This window comes from Ptychodera flava, chromosome 11 (assembly GCF_041260155.1).
Source record: "Ptychodera flava strain L36383 chromosome 11, AS_Pfla_20210202, whole genome shotgun sequence".
Lineage (NCBI taxonomy): Eukaryota > Metazoa > Hemichordata > Enteropneusta > Ptychoderidae > Ptychodera > Ptychodera flava.
Window position 1 is genome coordinate 18,108,461 of NC_091938.1, and position 26,578 is coordinate 18,135,038.

The 26,578-nt window shown below is 38.7% G+C and overlaps 1 long non-coding RNA gene across 1 annotated transcript; it reads left to right on the forward strand.

Annotated features, from left to right (window-relative positions):
• LOC139143060 (uncharacterized) lies at positions 1-25,231 on the forward strand. Its single transcript, XR_011554511.1, has 5 exons — positions 1-123; positions 18,282-18,398; positions 19,418-19,657; positions 24,455-24,599; positions 25,131-25,231. It is a non-coding gene; the product is annotated as an uncharacterized lncRNA (long non-coding RNA).
• The last annotated feature ends 1,347 nt before the right edge of the window (positions 25,232-26,578 follow it).

Sequence of the window (26,578 nt, forward strand, 5' to 3'; positions counted from 1 at the left end):
CCTTGGCGAAAGTTAACTCAACGCGGCGCCGTATACATCGTACTCAAGCCAAGTCTCACCGTTGTAGGGTAACAGCTCTGATGATAACTTATTTGCCTCGAGTTGCGAAGTCCATCCTCCCACGTAAGTACTTGTATACTGCCAATTAAAATATGTAGCTCTGCGTGCATGCCACGACTGTGTGTTCAACACACTTTACAGCCCTGCCACGCAGAGGTACGCTCGATCATATTATAGTCGAATTGACTAAATTGGTATATTCATGGCACTGATTTCGGTGCATTGTCGATCAGATGAGGTGTGCCAGTTGTGTCAACATATGGTCATACGCTAGAACCGTTAACCGCCGAGGAATGAAAGAGTGAATGTTGCACGAAACCGCAGGTTATTCACGGCATGGGTATAAGCTGTGGCATGGGTGGCAGGGCTGTGTTTTACCGGGGTTATACGTCCTCCCGCCGTATAACGCCGGTAAAACATAGCCCTGCTGCTAGCAGAGCTTGGGTTTTTACCCCTTTCGTCAGCTGAGGTAACCTGATGATTCACTGTAGTGTATACAGTCATCCGTACAGGTCTGTGTGGCGGAGGCCGTAACGCCGGGAACACACAGACCTGTATGCAGGGCTTCGTAGTGTAGTGCTTAGTCACACGCGTTCTTTTTTCGTTTTCGTGTCTTAGATTTTTTTCATATGTGGAACTAGCCCCGCGTACGATGCTGTGTGTTCCGCTACAGCTAATCGCCCCGCTCACTGTGGTGAGCACAGCATCATACGCAGGGCTAATGTGGAACACGTACACGTTACACGAACGTACGGGAACTGAATTGCATTACATACGCTGGCGATTCAGTGTACTGTACAGAGATGTTTGATTAAACGGTTTGGCATTAGCGGCCAGGACACGGATACAGGTCACAGTGTGAGATCATGGAGGTAGAAGGAGAGACTACCTCCATGGTGAGATCAAGCTCGTTCTCACGGGAAGCAGCTGTGCCGAGCCCGTATGTTTTATGTTCGGACAGTGCATGCAGTGACGAAATATTTTTCAAATAAAATGGTATATATGCTGTACACAGACCTTATGTTTTGAGGCGAGCGATCGCTCCGCTCCCCTACCACTCGCGCAAATCAAATTCCGCGAGAGCGATTGGCCGCTCGCGCCACGGCGGCTGGGACCCAAGTTTTTGAGACCAAAGACACGTTGTATCCAAAATGTAACATACTCTAATCTCCTCTGATCGACGCGTGAGGCACAGTGTAGCGAATAAAACTATGCTTTCAATATTCAGTTCACTTCACTTCAATATGAATTACGTTCTCGGCAAGGTGCAACAATGTGTATTACAATATCACTCATCTAGTGATAGTGTATCGGCATCGGGCCTGTCCACTTCAATAGCACTACTACCGGTATGGTTCGGAATTTACATGTATACAAATGTACAAAATACAGTTCTTCATTCCTTACAATTTCAAACTAACTCCGTTTTCTTGGCTGCTATATTCTTTCGTAGTGTTCAAGACATAAACGGTTATCCTGCCGCAGCAAGATTTCATAGGAAAAATATGCGTGACAAACGAGGATCATATTGCTTACGCTATCGAGATCGAACGTGGAGAACTACGATGATGAATGGCACTACACGTCGCAACTCGCGGAAACAAATGCATAATCTCTTATTCAACAGTTTAGCCTGAGCAATTGCTAGGTCTCTTGGTCCTTTGAAAATAATTAAATTGACTCTGAAAAGTTGGACAGATACCCGATAATTCTGAAAAAAAGATTGCGAAACGATCATGAGTTCATTCTACCGTAAAACTTTGAAAGACGTAAATTTTTGCGACATTTTGGCGCACAGCATAGGAGTTCTGTGTGACTGTCGTAAAATGGTACCCGTTGCAGCCCTCGGCCCTCTTCGCCTTCGAGTGTACACACCGCGGATCGTGTACCTCGACGTGGCTGTTATGATAAATTCGTTTTGTTTTGTGGAATGTAAACTGGTGATCACTTCGATATATCGCGGTAACAATCGGCCAAATTAACTTTGGTTGAAGACCAAAGTTAATTTGGCATGCAGGATGTTTCAGCGGGCCGCAAACGTAAACAAATGAAACATAACTTGACTGTGGAGTGCTGGTAGCACGATTCAGTGTAAAATCTAGTTCTGTACGCGTATTCGGCGTAGTTCAAACTATGGAGGTAAAAAAATACCTCAGAAGTAAGAAGAAGTTGTTTTTTGTGACATTAATTTTGTTTTTCCCCCCCATGGGAAACCCCTCCGTATAGCTAAAATGACACCTTGCGGAACATAAGCGTACGTGAGTTCATATACAGGTCACCGCGACAGTGCATTGACCGAACTCAGTGGGGAATTCCCCTGACATGTCTATACACGCAGCCGCGTCACACACAGCTGTCTGACCTATTTATAAACACACAACATGTATAGACATGTATGTGAGGGAAATTCCGTGGGAAATTCACCATCAAACTAGTCTATATAAAGGGGCTTTTACCCCCTTCGGAACTAGTGTTGTCAGTCAGTCGACGGAAGCACACACTAACGGAAGCAGAACCGGAGTCTAGCTGATGTGAGTATGTGAATTTTTTTCCTACTGCATGACTGAGGTCTGAATTTCCGGTAGGTTTTTTTCTGAACTCGGAGTTAACTAAAATAGTATAGACTTTAATCTACTATTTTCAACAGAGACCTGGGCATCGCTAATAACATAAACATGGGCAAATATATTATCATCTCGAACGTCGTCGCCAACCTTAACTGAAGTATCTTTTTTCAGAATTTCAAGCTGTATACCATCCTTTGTGTTCATTACTCTAAGACCATTTCCATGAAATTCAATATCTTTAAAACTACGCAGATCGATAAACAGACAGAATTTATTCTTCAAATAATCGACTTCATCTATATCAATTTCACACCAATCTTTATCTTCAGCAAAATACCGTGCACTCTCGCCAAAATTGTCTTGGCAACATCTTCTTAGCATATATGTTATTTGCAATACCCTCAATCATTACAGACACAGATTCAATGGATGGGTTAAAGAAAAGTTCGCTATTAAGTTCTGACTGATTCTGATTTTTAGTGAAGAGTATAACAATACCTCTCATGCTACGTCGTGGTACATTTAATTTTCATTGATAACCGTGGTTGATTCTTTGAATGGGATTGTTCTGAAATAATGTAAATGCTTGTAAAGGTAACTTTTCCCACTGTTGTAATAACCAGCAGTTTCTCTCGCGAGTGTTTGATCACTTAATGTCTCATATTCCATTTGAATGTTTTTTAATTTATAATTGGGTGTAACATTATTATTACTGACAAGTAATTGGGAGGCGGGTGCAAGCGTAATTTCCCATTCAATATGACTCCCTTATCTGATGGATATGCAACCCCATGACCTGTTATGAGGGGATGAGTCAAACGAATAGCATATTTTGTTTTATACGTGTCGAAAAGTAAAAGATCGTCCCATTTTGAAAGCCTGTCGGCATTTGCATCGGCCGCGCCACTTCTCAATTTTCTTAGATTTTCATTCTGAATTCCATACAGTGTCATGTTCGTTCTCTCCTTTTTATGTTTGAAGAGATCGCGATAACATTCAATAAGATAATATTTATTCAAATTGAAAAGTGCCTGCCCCTCAAATGTGAGAACCATACGCTCCACCAAATTTTTTGCAACATTTTGTACTACTCGGTTATCTTCATGTCCCGTTACTTCGAGATCAAAAACCAGGTCGAAAGTATCTGGAACTAGTACTACTCCGCTTTCTAACTTTGGACATCGTATGATAAGTGTCTGACCTGGATCTGCCTCACTTGGATTATGAGCAATCACATGATGAGTTCTTTCTGACTTCGTTCCCTGCGGTATTCAGTTGCTGAAAGGCGGTAATAATGATCTATCGTATCCCATTTTCGTGTAATGTATATAGTAACTAAGAAGAAAAAAATTACAGTTAAAAAGAAAATTAATCACATCTTAAGTTTCACTTCGTGTATATAATAACTCAGAAGAAAAATTCAAAAATAAATCACATCTTCACTTCATGTATTGTATATAGTAACTCAGAAGAAAAATAAATCACATCTTTACATAAATATTTCCATCTGATTGAAAGATAAATCGATTACCTGTGTCGCGAATCAATCGAAGAACCCAATATTCTTGTAAATATATGACCTCCTGGTCATCATTATCTATCTCTTGGAATACGTTTATGAATTCTAGTCGCTTAAAGAAGTTAGTCTTTTGACATTCCTTCATGAAAGCTAATATGTTATGATATAGATTATCATCTTTGAGTCGGACACCTGGATTTGCTCGAAGGATATGTCGATTTACTCGTCGGAGTTTGCACCATTCCAATTCGACAGAGAAACCAAACAGGTCTTTATTTTTAGAAAGAAACTTTGTAATATTCTTTTCACCAAACATGCCGATTCCGTAGGGGTCATATATTAATACATAATTTTATTTATTATGACTAATGTTAAACCTGTTAAAAATATCCATAGCTGTTCTCCAACAAATCCGACCACCGATCCTGCTGTTTTTAATAGAAAACTAACAAGTGAACCGATTAAACCTGGTATTGCAGCAGCACTTTTTGCGGCCAATGTTTTTAACCATTCACCAAATTGCTTTACAATTTCTTTAGCTTTTGTGTATACTTTGGGCGGACCTGAACCACCTGTGTTTGCTCCAGTTCCTGCTGCTCCCCCTCGTCCTCCTTTAGTTACAGCTAGGGCAATCGTTGATATTGTCATTCCAAGGGCAGTCAGTATTTCAGCGATTGTAATACCATTTCGTTTAAATAACTCTGTCAGCTTCAGCCTGAGTGACAATTCTTGATCGGAAATTACATCACGAAGAGACCTAGTCGACGCCAGTCTTTCACGTACCCCGCCGATCATATCATGTTGTACTTCAATTAGATTATTAATTTTAGCTAGTCTTGTTCTGAGTTCGGGTGTAAGTTCTGTCTGCTCTGACATAATTTTATCTCTTTCATTGTAAAGCTCATCAAGACGCATATTTGCCATCTTTAATTCATCAACAAAAGCTCTATATTCAGGGTTTAGATTGTTCCATTGTTCGATTTTATTTCCAAAGCTTGTATTTTATCTGCATTACCAGAAGCATCTTGCCGTAAGAATGTCAGTTCATCTTTGTATATACCATGTCTTCTGGCGTCATCTTCTCAGCTGGTCTTTTATCATTTTTCACATCTTCAGAATACAATGTAGAACTCACTAATTCGGGCTCTGTGCTAGAGCGATATTCAACTCCACTCCATGTGTATACTTTATTTACAAATTCATATTCTCCTTCTTCTCTTTTTACTGTCTCGAGCGATCTAAATCCACGTCCTGTAGTTTTTGATAGCCTGAGGTTTTTATAATACAGCTTTCTATTCCTAATCTCAGCATTATTAACCAATTCAATTTGTGCTGCTTCATTAGTAATTTTATTCTCGTTTAAGAATTGTTCAGCCATTTGCTTTACAAGTTCTACTCTCTGTTTAGTTAAACGATCCACCATTGGGCTATACACTAAAGGGTCGGGGTTTGCAAAGGCATATTCATCGTCTATAAAGAATGTTTCAGCAGTAGCAGCATCATCATCATTTAAATTTGCATCATCGAAATCCCGGAGTGGTATATCTTCTCCTCCTTCTGCCATATTGTCTCTCTATATTACTACAATTATTTTTTATCATGCCTTACATATACAGTAAAAAAATGCACGTCTCAGTTGTTGAAAGCGTTGAACAGTTAGCTGACTACATCGAAAGAACTAGCGCTGCATATCGTCGCAGTTATAAATTAATGGGCCGAATTGATATGGCTCTTAATGTGACTAAGGGAATTCTTGTAAGTTCTGCTGTCATAGCAGCAATTCCGACAGTTCCAGTTCTTTTAGCTTTAACTCCTATACCAGGTGTTATTATTGATGTAATACAAGGAAAAACAGGAGTATCAAAAAGGCGAGAGAAATATAAACATTATTACGTTCAATATAAACAGCTGCTTACACAAATACAAGAAAAAGGCGCATCTATAAAGAAAGAAGAGAATAAAGATACCCGCACCTCAGAACTTATTCAAAACATATTTCATCAGGCACTAGAAATACAAAAACAAGAAGGATTTAGTCCGCCTTTAGAAAGATACATGCAACATTATGGATTAAATGGATATGAAAGTTAACTCCGTTTCTATTCCGAAGGGGAACTCCGTTTCTATTCCGAAGGGGAACTCCATCCTATCGGCCATGTTTCTGCCAGCCATTCGCCCGTGTCTGGATTGTATAACTGCACACGTTTGATATCATTTGGCGCCATCATGATTTTACTGCGCTTTTCACTACGGATTTCTCCAGGTTTTTTCCGTACAAACTGCACAAAATGTGCCTGCTCGGGCTCCTTCCCAGTTTCAAACAGATCCTTATAGTCTTCAAAGTTCAAATGTTTTCTAACACAAACATCTTTTATCCCTTTATTTTTTTTCGTCTCGGAAGTTGGAGTTCGAAAAGCATACACTTTCGAGCGTATGCCGACAAAATCAAGAATAGGTTCTCCATTCAACTCATCTTTAAATTTACCTATCACCTTTTTATTAATCTTTGGAACTCCCATCACATCTTTCATACCACTAGTATCATATATAGACTTCTCACCATTCTGTTCTACATCTTCTCGGACTATATCATTGAAAGTGCTGACGCTGGAGGTGTCCGGGGACTGAAGAGGCACATCGTATATGAAACTATCTGTATCTATGTAGGCTAATCGTATTCCAGGGAACTGTTTTCGAACGTAATTGTAATGCGTCTCATACATAAGCAGCTTAGAAAGTTCGAGTACTGCCATGCCAATGAAAACTGGCTTTTTATATTCATATGATCCCTTTTCAGTTCCAGTAGGACACTGTCGCAGGAATCGCCATCCTCTTCGGAAGTTATGAGAGTTATATGTTTCATCTTTGGATTATACTTCTGAATCTTTTTACGACCACTATCAGAACCGTTCTGATAGGGGTTCCGGCCCGAAACAAATTTAAAGTCTCTGTACTTTCGAACGTCTTCTATTGTCTTGCCGAACATCGCGTTATTCATCAGCTTATAGAAATTCTTTTCAAAATCTGTCTTCCCCTTTGCCCTCATTTTAGTGTTAAAGTCAATATATTTTGCGAGACACGGCGCCTCTTCGAGGCAAACGCCCGATGAATATTTTTCAGCCGCATTCCCATCCGAAGATAGAATTCAAGCAACTTATAATGTAAGACGTATCTCTCTCTGTCCATTAGACTTGTAATCAGTCGACTCCCTCCGGCGGTAGCTCCTGCCTCAGAAAAAAATAGTGGTGTGGAGCTAGAGGTAGATCAGAATGTTCTTCATGTAATTCGGTAGGGTATTCTAAGTCTACTTCTAGAAAACTTGGCGGAAATCTAGCGCCGGCCCAGCCCCAATCCAAGCCTGCTCCACCATTCTGAGCAGACCATTCTAAATATTCTTCCTTTGTCATCCAATGAAGTCCGCCCACCGGCATCGGTTGACTCATTGCCCAGCCATAAAGATTTTAAGCATCAAGATATTTTATTTCGGACAGCGGCTTCTCCGGTTCATAACTCCCGCCAGTAGCGCCAGCGTAAGCTCTGAAGTTCATCAGGATAGAAAGTGCCGAGTATTTCCTCTCCATTCAGATCTTTTATTTGTAAACTGGCGGAGTATCCAGTCCAGCTGCGTACACCACTTTTGAAACTATGAAAATCTCCTCTGTCCAATTTGGTAAATATCCTTTCCTGAAAGTGGTCTGTATTTTGTAATTCGAACCCATTCTCCCGGCTTGAATTCAGGGTTAGCTCCCATGGCTGCCAACTCAGGGTAAAGTGTATAAAATGCCTGCCAATCGTTGTCCTCTGTTACGTCGATGGGTTTCATTTTGATACTTCCGTGTACGGTGTTATTGTAATTCTCGAGAAGTTGTGGTAAAATGGGGAGCCAGGAACGTGTCTGTCTGTATGTGAAGTATTTCCACATCATCATTTTAAGAGTACGATTAAAACGTTCAACGACGCTAGCTTTTTTGTCACTGTAGGTGTGAAACCAGTGAATTCCCGCCTCCTCCAACCATTTCTGCATTTTTCGGTTAGTAAATTCCGCCCCTCATCTGTCTAAAGTTTATCGGGTTGCCTCCCGGATTTCTTAATTATGTCTTGTAGCGCCTTCAGAGTATCATCAGCTGTTTTGACTGTATCGACCCGGCCCATGCATATTTGCTGAGCACATCGATTACTGTTAGCATGTATCGAATGTTTTTATTCTCTTTTGCGAACGGTGAAGGGAATTCCACGAGATCCTGCCAAAACTCGTCTATCGATGTTACGAAAATGCGCCTCCCGCCTGTAGCACGAGTACGAGGTAACGGTTTATGTAGATTATAAGTTAGCTGAGTTTTTAACCACTCCTGCACCTCTTTCTTAGTAACGTTTAGTCTGCTGGCGCATGCTGCGTCATATAATTTTTGTACACCTCCAAACCCAGTTTTCGGGTTGTAATATAATTCTCTTAGAGTACCTTTGGTAAAAACTCCGGTGTTCCTATCGGTGAAATCTTCGGGCGAAGCCATGATTAGCTACGAAAAACGATTAGCATACGAAAAATTGAATGTCGTACGGATGCCGTAAATGAAATACTAGTTTACTGAATGGTGTATTTTTCAATTGTCTGATAAGGGAACCCACCTCCCGTTCTGACACCTCCATTCCATATTCTTTTATAATAGTCTTGTTGTCTGTCTTGCTTGGTGTGTAAAAAAGTATGTTTTCCCTGAATGGTTTACTAATACTAGTATATTGTTGAGTCAGAACCCAGACAGATAATCCGTCGTGTCTTGCGCTGAAACCAAGTTTAACTAAAATGTCACTGCGCTTCTTCATATCTTTGGACGAGGCGCAGTCATTGAGTATTTTTAAAAGTGTTTGTGCCGGCCCATACCTTATGTACAAAGGCTAGTATATCATCCACAGCATCGAGTCCGACCGGAAACACAAACACATTATCATCGGTGAAAATGAATCTTTTATTATACGTTTTATTGTTCATGAATGTCGGACAAATGAAAACTATATATTCAAATTTCCTTAAGTACGGACCGGTGAGGAGATCCATCACATATTCTGTTTTGCCAGAATTTGTCGGTCCAGTTACAATCATGTTGAATGGCGGGGTCGCGTACATCTGATCTATATACTGTACATAAATGAACTGCTTATGAATCTCTTCTAGTTCTTTTAAGGTAGCTATTTCATATTGTCTGGCTCGAGTCAGAATATTCCACCTACAATAGTAATGAATATGGCTAAAGATAACAAACCAATTTTGCCGTATTCGTGAATAGGATCCGCGCCGGCGGCGAGTGACACGGCTGCTGCCTTCCGTTCCGAAGCGTTCTGAAGGGGTGATAAGGGAATCTGACTTGTGTCAACAGCATCTGCCGTATTAGGTGGCCCTCCGGAGGGCTCATCCTGCCATTTCACAGCATCCTCTTCCCCATCCATCTCATGTTTAGCACTTTCTTTAATTTCTGTGTTTATATCTCCATTCACCCCGAAGACCATAGATTCAGTTGCGTATTGCAATTCATTATTATAACCTGCGATTGCCGGACCTGAAAGAATAACCATCTCAGACGGTAAGAGAAGTAAATTGGGCGAAACTGCCATATCAAGTTTGACACCAGTATTCATTATTGTGTCTTGGTATCGCCTATAACTGATTACTTTGTCGGTATTACGAATTTCATCTTCGAGGAGAACGCCGAATTCTTTTCGGACTTGCTGTGCACTGCCAGTATCGCCCACTATGGTACTGCGAATATTTGCTTGTGCGCCGAGTATACAATATACGTAGGCTTCAAGACTTTCATTGAGGCGGGCGAGACCGGCCTTTGTTAGTCCCGAGTCTCCTTCAGAGGGATGAAACTATTATATTGCCCCTCCGATCCATCATTTCGGAAGAAATAAAAGTGTGGTCTGTCTTTGTCGGGCAGTACATGTTTTTTCTTTCCAAAAATGGTATGTGTATAGAAAACGCCACTGTCGGTGGAGAGGAAAAAGTCATGACCATTGTATATTGCTTTTGGCTGTCGAACGGGGCCACGATTAGTGTAATATTCATAACCATAACCAAGACCTGAGTTTTGACCTTTGCGATATCAAAAGTCGGACTTCGTTGGGCTTATATTTCCAAATTCTGTACATAGAAGTTCATATTGGACGAGATTGTATGGATTGTCGTCGGCTTTGAAGACAGTATCGTCTGGAAGTGCAACGCCCATTTCATGAAGGATACGACGTATTGTAAAATATACATGAAAACGGCAGAATGATCGTATTTGTGGCGGATATTTCTTATCGAAGAGATGGGTGAATGATATACCACAACCAGTAGTGCTGCACCATACAGCAAAATTTAATTGCTGGTCCCAGTATTTCATGTGCGGGCCGCCCAACCAGACATTACTTTCTTTTGCTGATCAATGAGTGATTACGTTATCTTTGCACACATCCCGCGGATGAAAAGTAAATTTATCTGTCGGTGTTACATATATTTCTAAGTCAATGAGAATAGGTTTTACTCCCCTGTTTGGTTTGGAAGGAATATCAGCATGCTGTACTGTCGGTACGCTCGTCTTATTCAATTGAAAAGCAACTGGGAATGCGTCTGTACTCATGATTCGTGTTTCTATATACAGATAGATTTTAATGGAGGAGAATTTTCCATACTTCGGAATCGGAATCCCTATCAGTTCGGTTCTGTTAGGGGTACTGACATTCCAGACTATGTTAATACTATATTTCGGATTCAGGTTTAAACGTGTATTTATTTTTTTACTAAGAGTAGATAATATATTATATAGATTTGATCATATTTTCCGAAGGATTTTTTATTTTTTACTAAGAATAGATAACATACTGCAAACAATGGAGAATTTAATAAAGTCATCGGCAGCAGCAAATACAACAGCGCGTTCCGAAGGGTCACTACCAACCGCAGCGTCGGACGCTCAATCCATAATAGAGACGAAACGTGAAAAAATACTCTGTGTCATCGCAAGTGGTCAAAGCAAGTTATTTTTTGGCAAGGAGATTTCAGTTGTGGACGTAGAAACGTGGAAAGATAAGACTGTAATTAAAGCCTTCAAAATGTACAAAGCGAAATACAGTTCTCTTATAAGTGATACCATCACTTAAGTTTCATAGATCTAGGAGCCAGTGCAATAAGTCAGGTAGTTCCAATCAATGATCGAACAAACTATGCCACTGATCTTAAAAAGGATTTTATTGTAAACAGTGAAATAAACGATTATCAGGACGGATAGCCTACACATGGGGCCCTACTTGCTCTAGTTTCCACCGGTTTAATTACGGGTAAACATTTAGATTTTGAAAAAATCGGGTTTAATATAATACCTGAAATAAATGGATTCAACTTCGCAAGCACCGACTCAGCAAATGGTTCCAACACCAACTCAGCAAACGGAAACGGCTCCGCTGACTCCGACACCTCCGACGACTACCATTCGGAACCCTACCAGAACGGAGCCACAGCGCAACATAAAGAAAATTACAGTACCAACGAAACATCCAGGGAGAGTGGAAGCCGGGAAGATATTAGCGGAATGGAACAGGCAAAACAAAGAGAAGAAATTAAAAGCAATGACTAATGGTAGTATGTTTGAAGCAAATTGTATAAGCCTTCCACCAAAACAGTGTGATAGCTGGTATAATAAATGTTATCTTGTTTTAGGAATTATAGGAGTTTCATTGATGCATTAGGACTGAATTGGGGGCGTGCTTGGCATATTTGTCCCGTTAAGCGACCGAGTCCAGATCGGAAAGATGAGCCGCTTCAGAAAGCGACAAAACAGAGCCCGGAACGGTAGCGGCCCCCTCAAGAACGAAACTAAGTCAAGGTCCCTCTACATTGTATGAGATGGATTAACTCCGTAAGGAATTCCGTAATTATTTTATTTTTTCTATTTATATACTTATCAGCAATCATGGATACTAAAACAGTAGTAAACACAATGTACGATGGTATTGTAATCGCTGGACTTACGATGGGATATCTAATGATCTCCGGCAAATTTCTGAAAATAGATATCGGCGGTCCAAGTCGACCAAATTTGACTCGATGGGTCAAATTAGGTGGAGCGACTGCTGCCGCGGTTGCGACCAAAGATCTCCTTGAACAGAAAAATATTATTCCTGCAGAACCTTATACTTTGTAATGTATATACAGTAAGTATGATCATTTGGATTGAAAGCAAAAAAGGCAAACTGGTTACTATTAATTTTGACCCTTGCATTGACATATCACAGTTACGAAGATAAGACTTTTACAGTGTTCACTCTTTAATTCATGGTATACATATCGAGGACAAATACTATAATAAAATATCAAGAAAATGGTAACCGAAGAAGACTAAATCAATACGTCCAGGTAACTACAATATTGATACACTCAATAAAGAATCGGGTTGCAGCCGAAAATCAAATTTGAAAAACATCTTCCGACAAACCGCGTTCTTCTAACTTTGGCTAAAGTTGTTTAAGTATTTTTTAATGCTACAGGTAACTTCGCTAACTTCGTCAGCTTGTCAGATAAAAATGAGGACAACCCCACGGAAAAAGTACTATGAGTCCGAAGACAGCAGATTTCTTAACAGTCACTAAATACATAGTTCATTCAGATGTCGTTGATGTTACTGGAAATTATGTTTCATTTGGCTCTGGCAAATACATACAGGGGAAAGTATCGGACTGTTTACAAATACTTCCCATAAGGGATACAAAACAAATAAGTGAAAAGGTCACCTATGACTTAAAGAACGGGGGCTCAATTTCCATGCCATTGAGAAAAGGCACAGATTGGATGAGTTCAATGCGTATTTGGATAACAGATCAGGATGGAAACATGGTCAATTTCAATAACTGGCCAACTAGCTTTTGTATTGAATTGCTGTAGCTAACGCAGCCCTACCGGTGTAACATAAACCATCCCACGACCAATCCTCCAGCAATATAAATCATTTCATATTTCTTTTGCTCTTGATCGACTGGGCTGATAATAATCTGAGAATTGCGCTGCTTCGCCTTTGGAACGGGCTGACGCAGAGTTGGCTTGCGCCGCTGCTTCTTCAAGGATTTCTGCATCTGTATCTCTTAATTCAGCCGCAGCATGAATATCTTTAGCCTGATTTTCTCTTTCCCAGTCAGCCTGTAGTAATCTTTTTTCTGACCAGACGGCACGATCATGTTCAAATTTTTCTAATGCTTTATCATGTCTAATTTTCTCTTCAATAAGAGCCTCACCATTCCCGGAAAGCTTTTGCCCGATAATATTTCCTCCTGTGAATGCCGTTGCATTTAATACAGCACCGAGAACTGTCATTCCTATAGCTGAAGCCATGATTGTATATTTATATTGTACGTAATAATGTTTATATTTCTCCTGTTTTTCCTTGTTATTACAAGGTATTATTTATTTTTCACTGTATATAGGATAATCATGTCTGGTCCAAGTAACTTCGGTCTAGGTGCAATTCACGTACAAAATCTCGAGCTCGAAGATCTGAGTGATGTTAAAGTTAACAATAATACTAAGATAGCAGGTAATCATAATAAGGATTACGTCCTTCATTACAAAGACCATGAAAAACAATTCGTTTTATCACCAGCAACAGCGCAAAAACACATACATTCTGTAGAATTTTCCAAATTGAAAGACGTAGATGAAACCGTAATTGATGCCACAAAGGCTTCAAATGATCCTACTCCTTTTGCTCTGACATGGGATGTGGATAGTCAGAAATTCATGCCTTATGTACCGCGTAACATCTTAGATATATTGGATAGTGAAATTGCAGGTGGAGTTGGTGAACTGCCTTGGACTCCGAATGTGATTTATTTTGATAGCAATGTTAACAAATATAAATTGTCCGATTTCGCCTTTATCTTAAGCCTAATAACCCATACATTACACTACTCGGTATACCGGTTCACCTTAAAATTAGTCTTCTTAATACAAACATGAAGATAGATAATACACTGCGAAGGTGGATAAATAATGGGGAGAATTATTGTTCATATACAGCTAGCAGGGTTCCAGTAAGATTATTTTGGGACACAATTTTAAAGAAACTGGGTCTGAAAAGTGTGGGGGAGGAGACAGCTGAATTAACTTTACAGACAGCCAATCAACAGATGACTGATAATATGAAAATAATTCAGCATGGTACAGTTGTTATCAAATGTATAAAATTAGGTACAGGAGACGAGTTTGATGATTTAGTTGGAAATATTGCTATAAAAACAGACTCAAGAACACCTTGCACTATTTTCATAACTATTGATAAAGATCGAAAAGATTTAGATATTTTTACTCGTACTCAGGAAGAAAGTAGTTCCGGCAACATTTCATTTGTTAAAAAAGATACAACTACTTACACTTTAGATATCAGTACCATTTATCTAAAACGACCCATATTATTTGAAATAATGGTCTTCCGACATATTTTAAGTTCAGAGGAAATTTCTAAAATTTTATCTATCGCGTGAGAAAGTTCGTACCGATAGGAACTCCGAGTTCAGAAAAAAACCTACCGGAAATTCAGACCTCAGTCATGCAGTAGGAAAAAAAATTCACATACTCACATCAGCTAGACTCCGGTTCTGCTTCCGTTAGTGTGTGCTTCCATCGACTGACTGACAACACTAGTTCCGAAGGGCACATCAGCTAGACTCCAGTTCTGCTTCCGTCGACTGACTGACAACACTAGTTCCGAAGGGGGTAAAAGCCCCTTTATATAGGCTAGTTTGATGGTGAATTTCCCACGGAATTTCCCTCACATACATGTCTATACATGTTGTGTGTTTATAAATAGGTCAGACAGCTGTGTGTGACGCGGCTGCGTGTATAAACATGTCAGGGGAATTCCCCACTGAGTTCGGTCAATGCACTGTCGCGGTGACCTGTATATGAACTCACGTACGCGTATGTTCCGGTAGGTGTCATGGGGGAAAATGGGGGGAAAAACAAAATTCATGTCACAAAAAACAACTAATTCTTACTACTTACCTCCATGTTCAAAACAAACATGTTTAATGACAGCACTGTTGTCTTGGCAGGTTTTGTCTTTATGCCAATGTACCTAATGTGCATACCATAAGTCTTAGTTTTTTAAAAGGTTTGTATTTTATGAAAAAAATCATGAAAAGGTTACATGTCCTTTTAAAAGTATAAATTTCATCTATTAGTCAGTGAACGCAACAGAGGCCACATTTTTGCATATTCATTGTTCGAAAAATGTTGAAAGTTAGCCAATATGCTATGAACATTTGGGTGGGAGAACACTGCTTATCCTGTTCCATCTCTATCAAAATACATAACCCGTATCTCTCCCTTCTCTATTACATAACAATAAGAAAGACAGCTAGTGCATATGTTTTCATAATAAATTTTATTCATGCACTCTCCATTCTGTTTTCAGGGGACCTGAGTCACTCTCCTAAAGTCAGCAGTGCCATATTCAAATCACAAGAGATGACACAATTTTGTTTTTCACTCGCGTGACTACTTTTAGGGAGCTGTTACATCACTCGCCTACCACTCGCCTTGATGGTTTCAGGAGAGTGAATTTTAGCTCTCCAGCCTTTTTTTAAAACATAAGCCCTGCTGTACAGTATCATGGATCGTTTATCCTTTTTGGATGATGTGTCGTTTTTCACTACCACAGTTTCCTTACCTGTACTCATGGACCTAGGAACAAATACCATTTCTAGCTCCATGCTAAACTGGTGTATAAAAACTCCGGTGTGTGCATAGTTATTTAACTTTGCAAAATATTGCATAACTTTCATGGAGTCACAGATTTGATAATCATTTTCATTCTGAAGGTCTGAAAGTCCGTTCTACAATTATTGTTTACATGTAGCGTTCAGGGAAATCAATCGAACGGGACCTTGTAAACTTCCGGTTCAGGGGAAGGCTGCAGGTAAAGGAACAGAGGCCACATATAATCCATGTAGTGCATTTGGTGAAATTCCAAAATTTAATTTCTTGTACACAAATGCCCTTATCACAGTTATTTTAACAATGTTAATTAATGGTTAAGGTGGTTGGAAAGGCTAGAGCGTCAGTTATAAATGTCAACAAAACTATTAAAATATAAAAATAGTCAACATTCTCTGTGGAATAAAAAAAACTAGACATTTGGGCACAAAGGCATTGCAGAGTTATAGCCTGTTAAAACTTCTGAAAAACTGACCAAATAAGAAGAAGTTGGGGAGTCCTTAGTGTATTATCTATGGTAGAGGTCCCCTAGCTTTTAATAAAATGTTTGAAAAGGGAAAGTCATTATTTGCTGTTTTTCAGGAAAGTTTGACAAGGCGGTGCTGGCATTCAGAGTGAGTGACTGCTATTGTAAATGCATTTTTAGATTCTTGAGTGTCAAAGAGGTGTCAAAAGTGAGATTAACCAAAAAACTGCTCTATGACTTCAAAAGGGGGTGCAAATATGGCTTGTTTTCAACATTTTTGACAGAATAACAGTTTTCCTACATAATTTTATACCAATTTAATCCAACTTTGAAATGAGATATGGAAATGGAATTTTTACAGCCTATTAACAAGGTTACAGATAAGATTTGTACGGCACAATTTTCCTGTATTTGAAGTACTTTTTGAAAAATCACATTTTGAATTTGAAAAAGAATTTTTAATAATTTTTTGATATATAAACCCATGTAAAATCATAAAAACAAATTTATTTACAAATCCTGCCGTACAAATCTTACAATAAATAGTGTCAACATATTTATAACTAATTTGGTAATATTAATACTATCCAATTATTATTAAATTCAAATATGTAAAAAAAATATGAAAAATTAAATTTTAATATTTACTGGTGTCATATTTCAAAATCATGGCTGCAAATATACAATTTTTATATTCTTTGGAGAAAATATTAACTAAGGGAGTTATCCTGAAAATTTGAACTAAATATCTTTATTCTAACACTTGAAACTTGGCATTAACTCTGAGAAAAGAATTGGTGCAAAATAGCCTTTCCAACCACCTTAATGTAATTAATATTATAGAAATAATGGGTGATGCTCTGACCATTATTATTCATTTATGGCCAAGGGAGAGAGGAAAGTCAAGAATTTACAAGGCTTGGCGAGCATGCTTATTTTGGCTTTCAGTCTTGCCAAAGCCTATAGATAAACGTTAATGGTCGGGGCAGAGCCTGTTATTTCCATGATATTACCAACAAACCCTAGAAAGTCATCAAGATTTACAAAAATTTCCCATGTGAAAGACAACGGAGCCCCAGAATTTGTGCAATATTATATATTATTGCCTGAATACATGGGTTTATGTGCCAGAGAACAGGTGACAATTTGCCAGACGCCAGGATGGCAAATCGTTTCCTGCTGCGAGGGCACATAAACCCATGTATTCAGGCAACAATATTTTTTTACATGCCTCTGGTTATAATGCTGTATGACATTTAGTTATATACTGGACATTTTCAAACAGTTTTACCATTATCGACCAGCATCAAACGGATTTTAAGGAAAGTCAAAATAGAAGCGTGCACATGTATATTTTACATCTATCATTCAGGGTCTACTTAGATGATGAAAACATTGTAGGGCTTCACTGGCCTTGGTAACCATGGAAACCAGTCAGTACATCGTTCACCGACCCCCTAACTCCCCGGATGTTCCTTAACAAATCAATTCACTGATTTGCACTCGCATCAAGGCATGTAATAAGCAATGCACAGTCATGGCCACCGTAAAAATTTGGCAAATCTTGAGATTTTTAAAAATGTATAACTTGGGCCACAAGTGCTTCATTTTGTTTTCGTGATTGATTATGATCTTTGTACAATTGACAATTTACATTTTTGCTGAAAAGTTACAATGTTAGCATTATTATTCATATTCACGGACATCAAAACAAACCATTACTGTGTATTTGTGGTCAGTCACATGGTTCTGCTCCACCAATTAAATGAGATGTCTATAGCATGGTAATACATAATGAATGAGTGTATGATTTGATTGATCTTTTGACCCATATATCCATGATTAGAAAGTTGAGTATCCATTGTACAGACGGTGAGAAATAGGACTATCTGCAAGATTCTAATTGTATTCATTGACATTTGCCTACAGCTGTTAGTATACCTCACGTAACCTGGTCGTAAAGCCTCAGAGGTACATGTATGTGAAACTTAGAAGGAACAAGAATCAAAACATTGATAACTGCTCTTTGACAAAATCCTTCATCAGGTAAGATTTGATTTTTAATTTCCTGCACATGTCTCGTTCGTTATCAGTTAAGCTTTTCTCGGTTTTATTTGGCTGAATTGTAATACTTTCTTCAACATCAACTCCCTCAATGCTCTCTACGTAACTTTAATACATGTATTTCAGAATATGTGTCTGTAGTGTGGTCTCCTTGGCAAAAAGTTCAACAGGACAAAATAGAGCAAGTGCAAATGAAATTCATGAAGTTCCTTTGTTTAAAACATAGCATCCTTACTGCCGAAATAATTATGAAGAATTCTGCAAGCGTTTGAACCTTTAGCCTCTTTATCATTGGAGATTATTTATATTTTTATACAAATATGTGAATAATATGTATGATTGTCCCAATCTTGTTTCATATTAATTTTGATGTTTCTCAGTAAACTACATGTACAAGAACTCGCACTGTTTTTTAGACTCGCAGTATACAACTTTTTTTAGGTACTTGGCTCTTCAAAGATGTATGGCTACTTTAAATGAATTGTGCATATCCAACCCTGCCATTGACAACACTTTATCTTGTCAAAGTTTCAGATGCCTGTTCAGAATGCCATGCTTCAATTTGTACATTTTTTTAATGGTTTCATATAGTTTGTTGTTTGTTGTTTATTGTTTTATTGTACTTCATGCATTCATATTATTATGTTTATTTTATGGAGCCTGTTAATGTGACTTGTTCCTGTTGGTCATTCTTTGAAATAAATATATAAAGATATTACTACTTGCTTGAATACACGTCTTGACCTACATTATGTACCTTTTTCCTTTAAAAAGGTCAACAATCACCAGTGATTACAATGGGTTTGGGGCAAAGTTATACCAGTGATGAAAGGTTTAATTAAAATTACAGAAGTCATAAACAATCAAGTTGTCTTATCTTGCATATAAAAATATATTAAGCCATGTTTTAGAATGAACTGATGTAAACTAATGTCAGCAATTTACAGGAAATAATATTTACATTGCATGATTCAAGTTAATGTTTCTTTTCACCCAATCAGATTCAAGATCCCTTGCTGAGGCAGTGCATACTGGGCAATGACAACCAGGTGAAAAGCAACATAGTGACAATACCATCCTCCATTGCAAAGCATATACACAGTGTGTGGTTATGTAAAGAGCCAACACTAAACAGAGATGATGGCGTTGTCATCAATGCAGAGCAAAAACCTGTGGAATTGAGGGAGTCTTTCATCAATATATTTACTTTCCTAAGACAATGGGTCCTTGCTGTGGCACAGGTTTGTACTTACACTGTTCAGTGTTTCCACTGGGTAAATATTTCCCTTAAGCCATTCTGGCTAATTGAGACCAAAATTGATTAGCCAGAAAAATAATTTTATCCAACTGACAGTTGTATATATATACTCAGGTGGGTCCTATCAGTTGCTACAGTGGCAAGATGACATTAAACTGGTCCAATAATCATTTCTATTCAAGGTAATACATTACCAGGTCCATGGGACATTTGTGATTTAAAAATTTAAGTAGGACCATCCTGACCAACTGATAATTAGTGGCAATGAAAATAAACAACTTTTTTATGGATCAAACTGCTTTCTTAATAACATCCACAACAAATTTTATTTCCTGTGTGCCACACACTTATGTGACTTAATTTTGCACTTTTGTAAATGTATCAAGATGTATCACAAGTATTGCATCATTGACAGGGTATCTTCAAGATGTTTCCTTTGAAAGATCCATAGCTTCTGCCTCAGTCATCAAGTGCTTTCAGTTCTCCAATCACAGAGTCTAATTATTAAACCAACTGTTCACTTAGAGAAGGTGTCCTGGTAATTACATTTTGTACACTAGGTGTAAATAGTCGCTTCTTTCTATTGTAGTCCAAGCAGTAAATGCTTTATACAAACTGGGTGTATACATGTATGTTAAAATGTCCTGTCTTGCCACTTGATATGTCTTACAGAAAAAAAGCTGACTCTTCTCTTATTCAAACACTAGTCATGGAAATTCAACAAACTATTCCTGGTACACTTTCTTTTTTGCAACTACTCCTACCACGCAACTCTGCGGACTACCTGTGTAATTATCTTTTTTGCTTACTTGTACTCCAACACGACTTAGCATGTCGCAGTGTTTTGCTTGTTGTTCAGCGTGGTAAACATTCAACAGGACAACATCCTTGACATATCTTCATGCAAATATTATGACCAATGTCTATCCACAATACAGTGTTACTCAGTACGTAAACACATGGCAGGAGGTGACCCCTGCCTTTCCACAAATACATGTACACAGTACTTTTCAACAAGTTAATTCAGCGTAATATTTCTGTTTTTATAGTTAGATTCCTTGTTTGTTAGTATAGAACTCAAGTTATTGCTATTCGCTGGGGTGCTCTTACATCGAATAGCTTTACTGTGACAAATGGTGTCAAGCAAGGTGGTATACTGTCACCTAAGCTTTTTAATGTTTATATGGACGACTTGAGTATTCTCTTAACAAATTCGAATACAGGCTGTAATATCGGTGGTGTTTTTGTAAATCACTTACTGTATGCAGATGATATCTGCTTAATTAGTCCTTCTGCAAAAGGTACACAGAAATTGATAGATGTTTGCACTTGGCATGGTGACTAACTGCATGCATGTGTATTTTTCCTAATCACAGAAAGATAAAATTCCTTCTGTGTATCTCAACAGTGTTAAATTAGAAGTTGTTTCTAAGAAAAAAATACCTTGGTTTTGTCTTATCTTATCGCTTTAGAGATGATGATGACATCGAGCGACAGACGAGATATCTTTACATTTCAGCAAATATGTTGATGAGAAATTTCTGCAAGTGTACGTTTCATGTTAAGTGTGTTCTATTTAAAGCGTATTGTTACCAGCTATATGGAGGACCACTCTGGAGTAATTACTCTGTGGCTGTTATGCGTAAATTGAAAGTTGCATACAACAATGCTGCACGACTCTTATTGGGTTATGAAAAACGGAGTAGTGCGAGTTCAATGTTGTATCTAATAGTATCAATAACTTTGACGCTCAAATGCGTAAAAAGATTTATGGTTTGAGAGAGCGACTTTTGAATAGTAGTAAGGTACCGTTCAGTTTTTACGGCCGGGGGGGGGCCGGCAAAATCCAGGGGGGTCATCAAAATTTGGAATCCGCAAAGGGGGGTCATCGCTTTTTCACTGGTAAGAAAGGGGGGTCACCACATTTTCAAAAACATAATACCAACAATAAAGTTCACTTTATGCCATTGCCATGATCGACCCTCTTTACCGGCGGGCCGCCCTCGGCGGCCCACTACAATAAATATACATTATGTATTACCCATGACCCTCTTAACGGGCAGACGCCTTTGGCGGCCCACTCCAATTAGGTTTACTTCATGCAATGGCCATGATCGACCCTCTTTACCGGCGGGCCGCCTGTGGCGGCCCACTCCAATAAATTGACTTTATGTAATACCCCACGGCAATCTTAATGGCCGTGCGCCTTCAGCAGCCCTGTCCAGTAAAGTCTACTTTATGCAATAGCCATGATCGACCCTCTTTACCGGTGGTACCGGTGGCCCACTAGAATAAAGTTGACTTTACGTAATGGCCCATGACCCTCTTAACCGGAAGGCTGCCTTTGGCGAACCACTCCAATAAAGTTCACTTTATACAATGTCCATGGACATGAGTTGTCTATTGAAATGAAGTTAAAAATTGCATTACAGTCGTCCTAATTAACAGACGTTTCAATGGATGTGGCTGAGAAGTTTGTGCACTGGCATCTCTGCTACACGAATAAAGTGCGCGGCGTACCGGAGTTCAAATCCAAACCATGCGGGTAAATTTGACGTATGGGTTTTAGTTATTTTTAAGCGGGGGGGGGGGGGGGGTCATCAATTTTTTTCGTCTGACAAAGGGGGGGGTCATCTTTTTTTCACGAAAAATGCAGGGGGGTCATCACAAGATTTTGCCGCCCCCCCCCCAGCCGTAAAAAACTGAACGCTCCCTAATACAATTGTACGTACATGTGACTTATTGTACTTCAAGTCTGATATAGTTAAGGTTTGGAATAAGCTTCTTCTTGTTTGACTGATTGTTTTTCTTTTCAACCAGTATGCAAGAGAACAATTAATTCTTCAAAGAGTCTGTAATAACATTTCACAACATTTATATGGACTTTTAGTCCGAAATAAAGTTTATAATAATAATAATAATAATAATAATAATAACCCGGGCCTATCCTCAATTCAAATGCATTCACATGGTATGGAAGATGGCACAGACATATATCCACAATACACATAATATATGCAATGGAGGATGACCTAAGCCAATCCACAATACACATACATGCACACAGTATGTACATGTAAGATGAATCAGCTGGCCTATATAGAATACAAAATGGGAGATGACTAAGGCCTATCATTAATACAAACAGTCTGTACCTGTATCGTATTCAGGATAGGCCCAGGTCATTTTCAATAATGTGTACCTGTATTGTATTCAGGATAGGCCGGGGTCATCTTCCATAGCAGGTACCTGTAGTCGGGATAGCGCAGAGTCACCTGCGATGCTGAGTAATTGTTTCATGGATAGGCCTGGGTCATTGTATTTGCATAGGTTATAACATTTGCATGAAGTTTGGCTCAGGATGTCATCCAATTGACAGTTTACCACACTGCGCTCATTTATAGCTGCCTCTGAGTTTGCCGCAGTAGTGTCCTAAGGTGACGTTTTTGAAACACTGGTTTCATTTTGTTCACCACCCTTGCTGTCATTGGCTGCTGTTGTCTGCTTAGTTTTTGAAAATACACTGCAATCAGTGTTTCCTGACTATGTTAAAAGCATTGTTTACAAAGCACTTGTCATCATAAAATAACAAGGTCATTGCATGCAGCCATCTGAAAGCATATATCACTTCATAAGTTACTGATTATAATGGTTTTCTGAGACTGCACACTAAAGCAAGGAAAGAATGACCACCCAGGGATGTTTAAAGGTGGAGCCTCCCTTTAAAAGGACGCGAAGCTATGGCAGCGTTCATTGTGTTAGTGGACACCAAACAGGCAACACAAGGTTACACGCTCCAGAAAATGCCACTTTTTAGTTTTCGCCGGCCACAAGAAGGCAGACAGACTGCCAAGCGGTCAGCGTGAAGTTGCTGCCGATCGAACTCTGTGGTTATATTAAAAGTCTAACGCGACTGGAAGACAATTTTTTAGGAAATTCGAGCGTTTGTGGTGGGGAATCAATGACCGTTGGCGATTTGAACTGACCGTCAATCAAACGCTTGTATAAACTCTGTTTGCAGGATTAGCAAAAGGTGACAAAAGGTTGAGATCAGTTTGTGTAATTAATGTTATAGAAATCAAACATCGTACTGGCCAAGTGTTTGACTTGGAGGAGAACTCCACTAATGCGAGAACCTGCAAAAGTGGGGCTTTAACTGCACTCTCGATCAGCCCCCTGCAAAATAGCACTCAGACCAGTTTGGCGAAGGATAGTTGAAAAATATTTCCCAATCTGCAGACATGTCATTTGCCATTTCACGCTCTAGCGAATGGCAGTGGAAACACTGCTATTGTCATACACATTTGTAGTCTTTTTTTTAAAATACCCTCTTGAGTAGATCAAATGTATTACACCTCTACCATACTATTTCATTAGTAACTTTGTTGTGATAATCATGGCTTACACATTTTTGGTAAAGTTATTTTCCCTTATTTAGCTGAATTTGCTAAAAAATTTTCTTTGGACTTGGCACTCTATGAATTGCCTAGTGAAATGCAGATGATATGATAAATGCACATGACTAGACATTCAATACATGTAGCTTCATTCGTAGGATCCATAAAAACTGTTATGATGAAGTATATTCCAATGAGAGAATACATCTGGTATGCACACGTGATTTAGAATGTTTACATATGTGTAATGCTTATCATCATTAGGGTTAAGGACATACAGAGTGTTTGCAATTCATTGTAGTACATCCCATCACCAAATGTATTTTAATCATTCCGGTTATCATTGTTATTAGTAATCATGAGTCTATCTGTTTACAATTCAGGATCAGCAGTGAATGCTGCGCAATATCAAGGATGAGAAATACCATTGACCTTGACAAAGAGCATTAAAGACAAAGTGGAGGGCTTTGGATTGGACTTGGACCATGACATTATAACAAAAGATGAATGGAAATGATCAAACAACAGGTAAATTTCCATTTTAGTCCTTGCACCACAGTATATATACACAAGTGGCTGTTGCAAAGATGTGCTGGAACTGGTATCTTGTAACTTGCACAAAGTGTTTTGTGTTAGTTGTCTTTATAGCTACACATATATCGTCTAGCATGTTTACAATTACAAGAATACTATTTAGAATCACAGGTTCACAAAAATATTAGTGATACATTTCTGTATTTTAATTGAAATTGCCAGCTGCAACTATGTAGGTACATCAGTTTTACACTAATTCATCCTGAATTATACACAACATGCATGTGACAGCAATAGCCAATCTATTACATATGACATGAGCAAGAAGGAAAAAGTGTGGTTTAGATGTCTAGGTTAGAGAAACATGCATATAGCGGAGAGAAAAATAAATTTATTTGTTCTTTTTACACAAGAATTCTTGGATATGTAACACACAAATAAACTAAATTTTTGTGAAGAGAAATTATTATCTTCCACGATTGGTCCATGATTGTCTTCCATGAGTTTATATTATTACTATGTTAGGGAACAGGTGTGTATATCCATGCAGAAGAGGAAGCAGGATAAATCCAAAACCGACTTTAAGGCAGCATTTTACCACGCAAAGAAAGGAACCAACTACCAGGACAGTTGTCTCAAGATGAAGACATTGGGATTGCACCTCCATTTGGTAGAGAATTTCCTATTAGTCAGTATGGTGGAGAGACGTGCACCCTTACACTGCTCAGCACACAGATTTGTGGATTTTAGGATCAGAGGCTCCTAAACCATAGCACCTACCACAGATAAAGAGTGGCAACTTAACAGATAAAACCCTTAATACTAAGCATCATCAGATACAGCTAGTACAGAAATGTTGAAGGTATAATTATATACCTGGATATATAATTATATAATTATATATCCAGCTCATAGAGAGGAAATATTCAACTTTCAGAGCACTGAGAAAAGACAATTATTATTTCATGCCTCCCCTCAGTATCATGGTGATCTCTGTAGTATAGTAACGGACCTGTAGCTAGTTGTCACTTGTGATGATTGTTTATAAACATTCCATTATAACTTTTTTCTGCTCCAGAGGGTGTACATGTCAATCGGGACCCAGATGTATATATACTTGTCAATAACATTGCAATGTGCACATGTATGATACACTTTGTTTCCCAATAAGCTTCCAGAAGAAGAACAAGAAACTGGAGTTGATATCAAAAGAAATTGTGAAAAATTCATCAAAAAATTACAGCTACTGGAGCCCAAATTTCATGGGGAACTGTCGTGATTTACGGAGTAGAGATTGGAGAGGGGATGTTGGAGGAATTTTGTCGGAAACTCTAAATTTTGAGTACCCCCCAAACCATGATGAATTTGAGTAACCCCCCTCCCTTACATGGAAGTTTTGACTGACCCCCACACTCAATTTTGAAAAGTTAAATTTCAATACATGTATTTCTACAATTTACATAAATACAGCAATAGGAAAGACCATTCAAATCCTTGTGTACCCTGCTAGATAATCATTGGTTATCTCATGACGGTTGAAAAAGGTGAAACCAACAAAATGAAATTCAAAGTCACAACAAAACATAGATGTCAAAGGTCACACTATAACCAGTATACAACCACATACAGTTTTGTTTAATATGTATGGGTATCATAACAGGGTCCTCACTAGGATATCCGACAGGGTAGACTTTGAAAGTACAGATTGAAGAACATGCAGGGCTGATGGGGAAAGTGTCCGCTTGGCTTGCTCCCCTCCCTTCCATGGAAAAGTTTAAGAAATTGTAGTGTGCATTGGTGCAGTTTGGTGTAATCTAAGAGGTATTTTCAATGTGTAATTTTACTGAGTAAAAATTTGTAGAAATTGATGTGTGAAGTAGGCAATCTGAGAGGTGTTTCAATACATTTGCACCAAAAATTGAGTAACCCCCCTTCTTTCTCTCAACATTTTGAATAACCCCCTTATAGCTTTC